A 12,043-nucleotide genomic window follows, 5' to 3' on the forward strand; every position below is an offset into this window, starting at 1 on the left:
TAAACAAGTTGCTTCATGTCCATCGTGTGTTGAGCAGTTTGGCCTAGAGGAAGAAGCGGTGCACCAACCTTAAATTCCTTCTAAATCTCAAGCCCCCCAAGCGAGCAATCTCGGAGTGTCTTTTTAATCCTGATTTGAATTTTGACTGCCACATCACGAATATCACCAAAATGCTGTCTTTTTAGAAGTATTGCAGCATTTTCTCTCGCAGAGGCTTAAGATGTATTTTCGGTTGGGTTTTTTATCTCACGAGCACAACTACTTCTGCTTCCTTCCACCATCTTAACCATAACTTTGCCCCAAAGGCTCCACTTCTGCATTTGATTTGAAGATCTTAAGTCACTTTCCCAGACGAGTGTGTTCTTGTCTAATGAATCACGGACGCACTGTGGTGTTAATTGTCTCTCGCTGAGGGCCTCCGTCGCTATAGCATTTCCAACCAACACTCTAATTGCAATAACAATTAATTGTAACAGCCCACAACAAAGTATTAATTAAGCAAACAAAGACAGGAGCTCTGCTACCACAACAGAGAGTGTCAACGTATTTCAACTGGAAAAAAGTATTTCCCCTGTGACAGGCCACTATTGCACTGCTAATGATCAGATGGGAATTCAAAAGCAAATAAATCCCTGTACACAAACAAACAATAATATACAGACATTAAGTACATACTATTTAGTATGGAGCATTTCAATATAATAATGTTTTTTCATTGTGGTTACAAGTCATATGAGCTGGTTGGTATAGAAACATTCATTGGGGATTTCCTTTTTGTGGTATTCTCTGTTAGATAATGATATACTGTATAACAAAGCTGAGAAATGTATTTATTTTTCTTGACAGATACCTCATGAATATTCACCTGTTATTGCCATTGTTTGGATATTTTTATACATAACAAGACATTTTCTTGTGTGGGCGACTGGAAATATTAAAAAAAGGAATATACGTAGGTGATTAACTATGAACACAACCTTACTAGCTGTAGGAGTTCAGATATAGTGTCATTTTTTTGTTAAAGACACGAGACTTACATAACAGCCCATTATACAGTGATTCAATTCCTACCAATGTATATGGAACCCAGGTCTGTTTAATACATCTCCATTTGCTTTTAATGTATAATGTACAGTATATTATGTATTGATTGATTGCAAGTAGTGTGTTACAAGTGGATTTTTTATTGCATATAGCTGTTACCTGATGGTCATTAAGTCGACTCTTTTATCCACTGAATTACTTATGTCGGTCTTTTCACCCCATAGAGGCATTAAAGGTTTGGGTAAGCTTCAAACAATCTAGGTAATAGCCATTAGCCACAGGTATAAACGCTTAAGGATTTAGCTATACAATCACAGTTAAAGGAAGAAATGTTTCTACCTCACAGAGTGGGGAGGGGGTCTGAACAAAGCTGGATGTACAGAACAGGCAGTCTTTTCCCCTCTAGCTGCTCTGCTCTGCTTCCCTTCGGCCTCCTTTTTTTAGCTTTGGCAAATTGATCACAACTGCTGGATTTTATGTTGGCCTCCTCCTGCCTGCATCCCACTGCTTCCACAATGCATCTCTAAGAACATCTTTTGTGTTTTTGTAGTCTCGACTTGTGTGCACAAATGGACCCATTTCGGGGATAACAGGAGGTCGCTCCTTGAAGACGTTCATAGTGTTGCACTCGGTTGTAAAAAATGACATAGGCAGATCTGTGAAGAGTCCAGTGAAAATAGAAAGTTTGAACTACTTTCTCATCTCTGCACACCTAGCCAGTCACAGGTAGTTCTAGACACTGGCCCAGTTGTAACCATACTGTATAAATCAAACTGGACGTCGTATCCATCTTGTCAATACTGACACTCTGCCGGCTCACGACTAATTAAAGAATGGACAAAGACATCGAGCATGGGCGGAACTGAGGCGGGCCGAATAAAGCCACCTGTCACTCAAAGCAACCACTCTCTTAATTATGTATAACTTAATATAATTTAAACGGGTGAGTTACATAAAAATGTACCCCCTGTACAGCTGTCATGAACATGGAAATTAGTTATAGAGACCAAAACTGTTTTTGGTACCAGGCTGTAAACATGTTTATCTCTGCTGTCAAGTTGGGTATTTTAACATGTGGAATGACTCACTTTTGGAGCCAGCCTCAAGTAGCTGTTCAAAGAACTGCAGTGTTTGACACTTTGCATTGGCTTCCTTTATTAGGCATGGAGATTGCTGCTTCATTGTAACATCCAGTACTGATGGTGGAATTACCTGTTTACTAAATGATGATACTAATGATACTCATTAAGAATCCGTTCCATTCAGGTCAAACAGAGTCAGGGTGCTGTTGTGCATGTTGGCTCACTGGAAAGACCTGTGTTTACCCTACTATTTCATGGCAAAATAGCTGCTGTGAAAAAGGCTTGTTGCGTTACACAGAGGAGTTAATGATATCTTGTTCACCCCATGTCCATTGTTGCACTCCCCATGTCTGTGTTTGACATTTGCTGTTTATCCCCTGTGGTAGGTTTTGGCCCCTCATGTAATGCCATTACTTTGGCGTCGCAGAGCTGATCAACAGTAGATGCCCCACTGTGTTTGAAAAACCCAGAAGAAGTTGCAGGAAAAGCACAGGTGTAATTGTAAACTTCTGCAGGTGATTAACCTTAACCCTGATATTGTGCCCCATCCCTCACTCACATGACATGGCTGACTGTGAAAAAGGTCTTAAATACAGTCGATGCTTACTCATTAGCCCACTTAAATCAAATGTACTTATAGCTTACTTAATTTTAGTATCTACAGGTGTACTTTTCCATGGTAGGGCAATTTAATAAATAACTAACTAGCATTAAATCAAACTATCTGTTAAAACTGAAACAGTTGATTTTGTTGGGAGCCACAAAAAACAGTTTTGAACACAATACTGACAATATTCTCATCATTTAAGTTGATATGAACTTGTTAGCAAACAGTTGCTTATTTACGCATCCATCAGACACGTGGCAACCTTATCATTTATTTGGATGTTTCTGGCCACCTGGCAAATATTTACTCTCCTTTCAGGTCTGTTTTAGTCTTGAATAACTCCATAGAGAAATATCTGGCTCTTTAGTTGCTAAATGCTGCATTATGTTCACCAGCTAGTCTTTACCTGTGTCTGGTGCTGAGCAGATGGTGTACAGGTCTTTTTTTTTTTAGAGCTTATTTGCTGAAAACAGCTGCCTGCTGCAGCTGGAAACACCTGAGAGCGCAGAGACTAAAACCAAAACAGCAACTCCTTACGTCATTCATTTACTTGTCAAAGATTTAAGCGGCTTCAGTCTCTCAACAGATGCCCTTTTGACTTTTAACGCAATAACCCACCTAACCACCAGGAGATAAAGTTGTTCACATGATGTCATTGTCATGCACCGTTGTAAAATTGTCATCATCAGTGNNGCTGTTGTGCATGTTGGCTCACTAGAAAGGCTTTGCTGCACTACATGGAGCAGAACCTTAATTAGTATCACTGGTAACACCTGTGTTTACGATGTCATGTCAAAATATACATATGTGCTGGTTAAGAATGGAAAACTTGACGAAGGAGGTCAGGGCTTAGCAAACCGTCCATTCTGCATTGTGAGAATAGAAACAAAACATGGATGAGGTTGGCAGGAAGAAAATGTTCTTTTAAGTATTAACACGGTTTTATGTACATGTACTTGTTAGTCTTGGTATGATAGTGACCTCCAAATATGTTGATTTGATCCAACAGGAAGTCAACAAGCACTCCAGTTCATTAAAAACATTGTTTGAAATATCAGTCTCACTTCAAATTTCACAGAAATGTCAGTCATTTCAGAACATACTGGCCCATTCCACACCATTCTACGGTCAGTCACAGCTGATGTCAATTAAGGTTTGTGAGGGTTTAGTGCTCAGGGCTTAAGGGGTACATTGGAACTGGGTCACTCATTCACTGGTTCTTTCTCATGACTTCTTGTGTTTTCTTGAGTCGTCCATAAGAAATTTGTTATTGTATCTAACAAGACTCAGATCCACAACAAAGGAGTGCCAGAATGGAGGATGAATAAAAACCCTGCAAGTTTAGGTTGCGTCGTATGAGACGTCACAGTCAAGAAGCAAACCCCCCCCCAGGATTCAGTATTTGAAATGATGCATCCTGTCTCAGCAGCTCTGTAGTCTTCAGTGGACAGACAAGCAATGTCCCAGAAAGTGAGGCACAGTAATGCCAATGCCAACCTGGAGAGAGATTTCGCCACAAGTATCATCTGCTGTTTACAATTCCAAGACAAAAATATATTAAAAGATAGATCAGTAAAAGAGAAAAAGTCAGCAAGCGACAGTTCATATAATACTTGGCTGTTAATCCTTCATTAACGCTACAAATGGCATTTTTATAAACAATAAAAAAACAATTTGATAAAATATAGTTTCATCTGTTTTTTGTGTAATGCCATTTTACATAAATCGAAGGCACTATAAACAAGGCTGTAATGAAATACTACCAATATTTATAGAAGTGATTTATTATGAGTGCAAGAATACAAGCTGGTCAGGGTAATAAAGATTCAATAACTCATAAAATATAAAAACAAATCATAAAAAAAAGGAAAGTCCAATGCTGGGCTTTGCTGTGGAGCCAATACCTGCACAAACTAGGACGCAAGGAAACCCTGTGACTCGATGAAACTCCTGCTCCTGAGTTCCAAGAATATATTGTGATGACTTCATGAAACACTCCCAAACCCACGACTGTCACCAAAGCACGATACTGGCCAAAGACTACAAAAGTTGAGTTTGCAGAGCTTTTCTGTCTAATAGAGAGACTCATAGTAGTCAAGAGCCCATGTTTGGGCCCAGTTGCATAATGTACATGAGTATAATTTCTGGCTTTAAAGCTTAACTCTGGCATTACTGTATGGACTTCAGTCCTGCAGGCCAGAGGAAAATTGGTATGTAGGTACAGCTGCTGCAAGGCAAAGAGGAGAGCAGGCATAGCCCCTCACTGTAAAAAAGTGCAGTTCAAACTTTAATGCAACATTCTGGGGAAAGTTGATATGGAGTTTCAGAAGTACCAAGTTTTTAAAAATATATATTCCTCTTCTGCCCTCACTAAGCATGGAGGTGTACAGCTATGCAGCGAGTTAAACACACAATTAAACTGGATTTACAAAACAAAAAAGATACGTTTGGTCCAAAAGAATAAAATACTAAACAGTTATCTCATCAGTAACTCAATATTGCATTAGCATTAGCTACAAGCTAGTACGGAGGCTAGAGGCCACAGTTAAGGCTCCAACAAGGCAATTTGAGAGAATAGAGAAAGACTGTGGCTATGGCAAATAGATGATGGTTTAGGTATAGTGAAGGTTGGGTGGCTAAAACAACTGGGTAATGTTAGGGAAAGGTTTGTGATTAATAAAAACAAAACACAAAAACAGACTTCTCCCTTCTTTGGCACTAAATGTTTGCAATGAACGTAACCATCTCATTTAAATTCCTAGGGATACTGGATGTGTGTGTTTTTGGAAATGAATTTCATCCAAGTTAGGTCACATTTGACACCTTTGCTGCATAGTACCTCATTTAATGTGGAAAAAACACACATTTACAGAAATAAAACACCAAATGAGAACAGAACAAGTCAGCACATGTTCATTGGACTTCAAAAATATGGCAAAAAGATGGATGAATTTTACTCTTGCAGCTTCCGTTCATGACAGTGTAGCACATCCTGTCTGTAGCTTATGGCTTGTGCTCAGAGCCTGAGGGCCTGATCACTCAAGATGTGTTTTTTTATCAGCATGCAGCAGCCTTTTCTGTCTATTTTCAATATGGGATGTGTTTTACAGACATTTTTGGGTTGCTTTGTGCCTTGTGCTTATCCACTTGAGGTGCCTTCCATTTTGGAAGATGTCCTTGAATGCTGCAACTTCTTAAGAGTCCTGTGATGCTTATGAAAAGTGTTTTCTTTCCTGTATTGTGCAACTGGATTAATAGAGAGATAGACGTTTTGTGGGGGAGAAAAATCTTTGCTCTTTGACTCTGAGATGCTGAGAGCAAAAGCTGTTATTTGTCACGCTAAAAATATCTTGGTGTAATATCACTTTATTCATATTTGGACAGCTATCAATTGGAATATGAAAAACTATAAAACCAAGCACCAAAATGGAAATCCTGCCAGTGGAAGCTCATTCCCAGAGTTGGATCTCCCTCTGAGGAGTAGAATCAACACAGGAGGAGGTGGAGGGGAGCTGGGGGTCCATAAAACCAAGCTGAAATGACAGCCAAAGGCAGCTGAGCAAGGGACTGTTTTAAATTCTGGCAGCAGCACGATTATTCCTTTACTAAAGCAAATCGCAGAAGCTGCAAACGACAGCTGACAGTATGGGAAAATCTATATGTGGCTTGGGTGAAATGCAGTTGTAAATGGACCTTAATTTTGTCACAGATACTAATACCGTGGTTAAGAGGTAACTGAGCAAATTCAAGATATACCTTTTTTATAGTTACTGTACTCTGGATTATACCTTTTATGCTCCTTACCTGCTTTAGAGCATAAGGCTTTACCCAACACATAACACATAACTTTCTGAGGGAAAATATCTTCCTGAATATGCATGAAAATGCAGTCCATTTATGGTCAAAAACTCTTCTTGTTGTGTTCCTGACAGCCTCATGCTTCCAACTGACTGATTTCCTACCACTGCCAGACTCCAAGTCTCTGTATTCTCTGAGCACACTCAGCACTTTTTGTCCTGAAAAGTGTACGAAACAACTTAACACATCAGTGGCCCCGAATGGCAGCAGCAAAAGATAGGAAGAATTCTGTTGACTGCACAAACACACAGTTTATAAACTCACATTTGTTACGTGATGTTTTATACCACAATGACGAGAGGCTAAAACTTTGAGAGTTTGGATTCCATTTTTAAGTTTGGATTCATCACCAACTGTGTGTAATGCCAGCGACCGTGCAACTAGCACAATATAATGAAGGAAAGAGATTTGGGGCGCCAGGGAAAGGAGCATTAAATAGAGAACATTGCACACAGGTATAATGAGGCCTTGTCTACCTGCTGAGCGACTTTGATAATGACTGGAACAAGCAATGTGAAGATACTGCAGACTTTATCTTTCTTTGTGCCATTCTAGTTGCAGCCCAGTGTTCAGCAATTATAGCTGGATAATTCTTGTAGAAGAAACATGTATTTGTTTTACCAACACTGTCTATTTCGTTGACTGAAAGTGACTAGATTAAATTAGCTGGACAGATGTTGACTTACAGAATGCGTTGAAAAGTTCGGTAATAGCCAAAATATTTACCCCAACTTTGGCACAATGATTGTACTGGAGGAATTACTTTGACTTTAATTATAAGTCCAAATAAAACAAAGTAATACACAGTAATAAACGCAGTTAGGTTACACAAGTTAGAAGTAATAACTTTTAGGTAACCCTCATGCTACCAATATATTTAACATACAAGGACTGGCGTCCCTGCTGACCCAAACTACTGTTGCCTAAATTTGAACTTTTTTATCTTCTTTCTAAAACATTATTAGTTATGTAATTAATGTCCTCTGAAAAAACAACGCAAAACAGATTATTATATTTTAGGAAGGTTACAGTTCATTTGCAAATTATGTAAAACGAAAATTAACGAGCACATGATGGGAATCTGTGTCTGCTGAATCTGTCTCCTTCAAAATTAGCTTCTGGCATACATTGGTATTTTTAAAAAGCACAAATTAAAACAGAAAACAATGATATTAAGTCTGTAAGAACATACTGATTGACCAAGTCATGAAAAATGTGGAATGATATGATCAGCAAGTGAAAAAGTTTCTGCCTAACCAAGATCACAACAAGTACACTTTACTGGCCTGCACCTGATCTTAAAAGCAGCTTTACACTAAAAAGTGAAAATACTGTTTACTGACATAAACTAAATTGATGGATTATTATAAAAGGATACATGTTGAAAACATTACCCTCTTCCTCTCTCCTCCCATCATCGTCAGCATGTCTGTGTGAGGTGTGATAGTGAGACTCTACTCCCCTCTTATTGAATTTTCTGTTTAATGACACATTTAATGACCTGTTATCCTCTGCTAAAGAATGTGTTCCATTGTAATTTTATCTGGTGTTTAATATCTTAATTTTGGGATTCTGATCAGAACATGTTTTAAATAAACTGTAAAGACAGTTTTGCTGCACTGAACAAATTCAGAGTTTGAACAGCTGCAGATGTAGAGGAAGAATTTGTTCTGTGACTTTGTACCACTTATCCATAACGAATGTGTGAGTCTACCTGGGTGTCTGAATCATCAGGCATTTTCTAGAAATAATATAATCAGGTGCTGAGAGTCAGAGTGTTGGCCTTTGCTTAAGGATTATCTGAGCCATGTGTTTCAATCTTGGATTTAATTAAATTAATTTGTGGGCGTGAGCTATTTTTATCGCTAAATTCAGAATTTTTTTTTATCACTGTGAAAGAACTGAGTGAAGCCTGAATGCATTCTGCTTAAAGCTTTACTGCTGCTACTTGGTGTCATTTAAGAGGCAACAGAGCCTCAGACAGAGGCATGTAAAATGGAGGACAGGGGTAAGCTCTAATCTCTTTCCCGTGACCCAGATGAAATCCTGAGAACAACCAGGGTGTTGGCAGGGCTCAGCCCACGTCTTAGAAGTACCTCCCTCCACCAGTACACACAACTGTGATCTGTGCAAACACCATTCTCCATGGATGAATGGACTTTGTACACCCTCAAGAACACAATATAACAAAGTCTGTTACCTAAACCGACAGGTTATATAAGAATAAACCGCAGCAATTAATCAACAATCTCTGTGTTGATGTCAAAATGATGGAGTCAGCATTTCATAAGGCCAACAAACAGGCAAATAAACCACCTCATAAACTATTACTTTTGTCTACTTTGTAGTTTAAATTAAATTAGAACACAATGCAGTACAATTGTTAAACTGGCTGGATAATAATGGGCTTTTAGACTGTATTCTGACACCAGAAGTTGGTTTCAGTTAAACAATATTTTGCTATATTCGCCACTGATCCATTGGGAGAACAATGCAAGGACATTTTTGTGTTCTTATCATAAATATCTCTTGCCTTTTTCTGTGAGATTTGCTCACCAAACTGTCAACTGACAAATGCCACCTGTTCCTTAGGAGGTGCGCGTTTGTGACATTTCATCATTACTACCTGTTCCAGTTGTGCTCAAGTTTCATCCAGAAAAATGTTGCCAAAGAGTTAAAAGAAGAAGTTTTGTCTTTCGGCTGACAAAAAGGAATAATTTGACATGAAGTTAGATGCTAAAAAAAATTATTTTTAAAGCAAAGTGGTCCATGATGAAAGTTGGTCAGAGAATAAGACAGCTAGAGATATTAGACAAGTGAATACTGCAGCCTAAGGTTAAATTTCTTCAAATTCATCAAGATTAAGGGATTATAATTGTCACCTAGACACTATTTCCCCTAAAATTACTGTTTTTATCAATGTAATGGCTTTGAACAGAGTAGAGGGATGAATTTTTTTATAAAATTCAACCGGTTAAAATATATTAAGGCTCGAAGCTGCAGTAGATAAATTTTATGAAAATACATTTTTGTCATATTTTCTGAAACGTTCACTCGACGTATAATCTGTTGAAAAAAAATCTGGTTCCTCTGCCTCCTCCTGCTGCATGGCATTTGCAAGAATCCACTGGGCCTGAACGAAAACAACCAATCAGAGCTAAGAAAGATAGAAAAGACACTCTGGGTTGGTGGATTGAAGATCTTATTTCCTGAATCTGAATCAGTTTTGGAGACCGGGAATGAGACTCAACAATCAACTATCTTTCTTGGTTTTGATTGGTTACCATCTGCAGCTATAAAGTTATGCATAATTAAGGACATGGCCACTTTGAGTGGCAGGTAGGCACCCCAGCTCCACCAACGCTCCATGTCTGTGCCTATTTTTTGATTGGCCGGGAGCTGGCGAAGTCAGGACTTCCGAGTTGTCGACGACCACAGCCACTGCAATTGGAGGCTATGATACCTACAATGCTTATCTAATATTTAACATGGATGTGAAGCACTGTGGACAGTGTGCCCATCATTTCTGCCAGGACCTTCCCTTGGATCAGTGCTGTGTTTTGAAAGCAGAGATCATCAAGTTTAGGTGCCGGCAAACACTAAGCAACCACTGCTCATATTTACTAGTCACATTCATCAAAGCAGAAATATTACACGTACAGCCTTTAAGGATCAAAATGAACTTATTAACCTCAGCTGCACATTTCATTTCCTTATTTTTATTGTTGCATCTGTCTTCTGACAGGCTGTAATGTTCTCTTTTTCCTCTTTACCTGCAGAGGCGGAGTCCTCAGAGTTCAGCTGCAGGATTCAACGAGCCACCAGAGCCACTCGTTCATCATTTCATGCATTCTCCATTTGCTAGATAGATGGCTGAAAGCTCAAATTTTCTCATTTCTGTTGTGCTCAAAGACATAAATCACAAGTTCAAAATGTCTTCAAAATCTTACTCTTGACAGGAAAGTAAATGGGTGTCCTCCATAGTTCTGTATATATTCCCTAAAAAATATTCTTCCAGTGCGGGCTGTCAGACAAAATGTCATATCCTGTCACAAGAATAATGCAATGTACAAGAGTAATTGTGCATTTTTGCTCTTTGCTCTACAATATTTTCTTAACAGATGACTTGTCATCTGATAATTGTAGAGGTGTTATTAGCAGGTACAAATATGCATTTTATGATGAGGTGGGCCTTGAATCTTTGCCAGGTGATTAAATGAATGAAAGGATGAGCAATGATCCTTCTTTCTTCCTAATGAAAACTGGGAAGAACACAAGCCTGCTGTCTAGCTAAAACTACCGGTTCAGTACTTTTGTTGTCCTCTTTCCAAAGTCTGTCATCAACAAAAAAAAAAGTGTATTGTACACTCGTCCTTTAAGTCAGCTAACAAGTTTTAAATGTACAATATTTAATTTCTGCCACTAGGTCCATCTCTCACATCAGAAACAATAACAAAAGAGGAACTTTGTAGTGTGGGAACATGGGGGTTGTTGTCTTCACCATCATTGCTAGAATTGCATTCAGTGTCTCCTGGTTAGGAGTCCTTCAGTGTTCATCTTCAGGAGGTTTTTGCCAGGAGCCGAATTGGTCCTCTCTTCTCTAAAATAAATGAATCTGCTTTTTAAAACCAGTAAAAACACTGAATAAAGTAGTTTCCCCTTAAAAATCTGTGTTTTTTGGTGGACAAAGGATGCCTCTGAGGGGCCGCGAGCCGAGCTGCTGCTAACTTTAGCTCAGCTTGTTTCTCTGATAACTTAAGATCCAGACGTCTGATGACTTAAGGTGGCGGGAAGTCTTGTCTCCCCCGGTTAAAATATAGAGTTAAAAACCACCAAGATCTAAAAAGTCTATTAAAAAAATGTGGCTTAAAAGTGGATACAAAGTCAGTTTATGACAGTTTATGGCAAGATATGATGCCATTTGACAGAGGGCCGGTAAAACACACCATTACCTGATTAAATTTATTTTTTTAAGATTGTTGGAAACATATAATAATGTAAGTACACAACTCAACAAAATATCATCTAGGTTATAGACAGTTTAATGTGAAATGTTACATATTATATATCTAACAAACTAAATACTAAAAGTTACATTAACTTTTTTACATTTGTTAACATTAAACCAGTGTTACTGATCATCTGAAGTAAGCCTGGTGGGGGATATGAGTCCCTGACTGTAGCTGTCAAAGAGTTCAGACTCTTTCACTGTTGTGTTATAATGGGTTGCATTAGGGGATGAGGGCACAAAGAACGAGGCAGTAAAACAGCTAATTGATTTTTCTTTGTTTCCTGCATGTGAATGAGAGCTGTGCAGCCTTATGGTTTTCTGCAAGAGTAACCTTGTAAAAGGCATAAAAAGGAGATCTGTACTTTCTTGAATTGTCTCGTAATGTCCTCAAAGGGCAATACCACTTGAAAAATTGCCTGTCTTTTCAATAGACCTGTACAA

This window comes from Morone saxatilis, unplaced genomic scaffold (assembly GCF_004916995.1).
Source record: "Morone saxatilis isolate NCDOM2014 unplaced genomic scaffold, NCSU_SB_2.0 Contig20, whole genome shotgun sequence".
Lineage (NCBI taxonomy): Eukaryota > Metazoa > Chordata > Actinopteri > Moronidae > Morone > Morone saxatilis.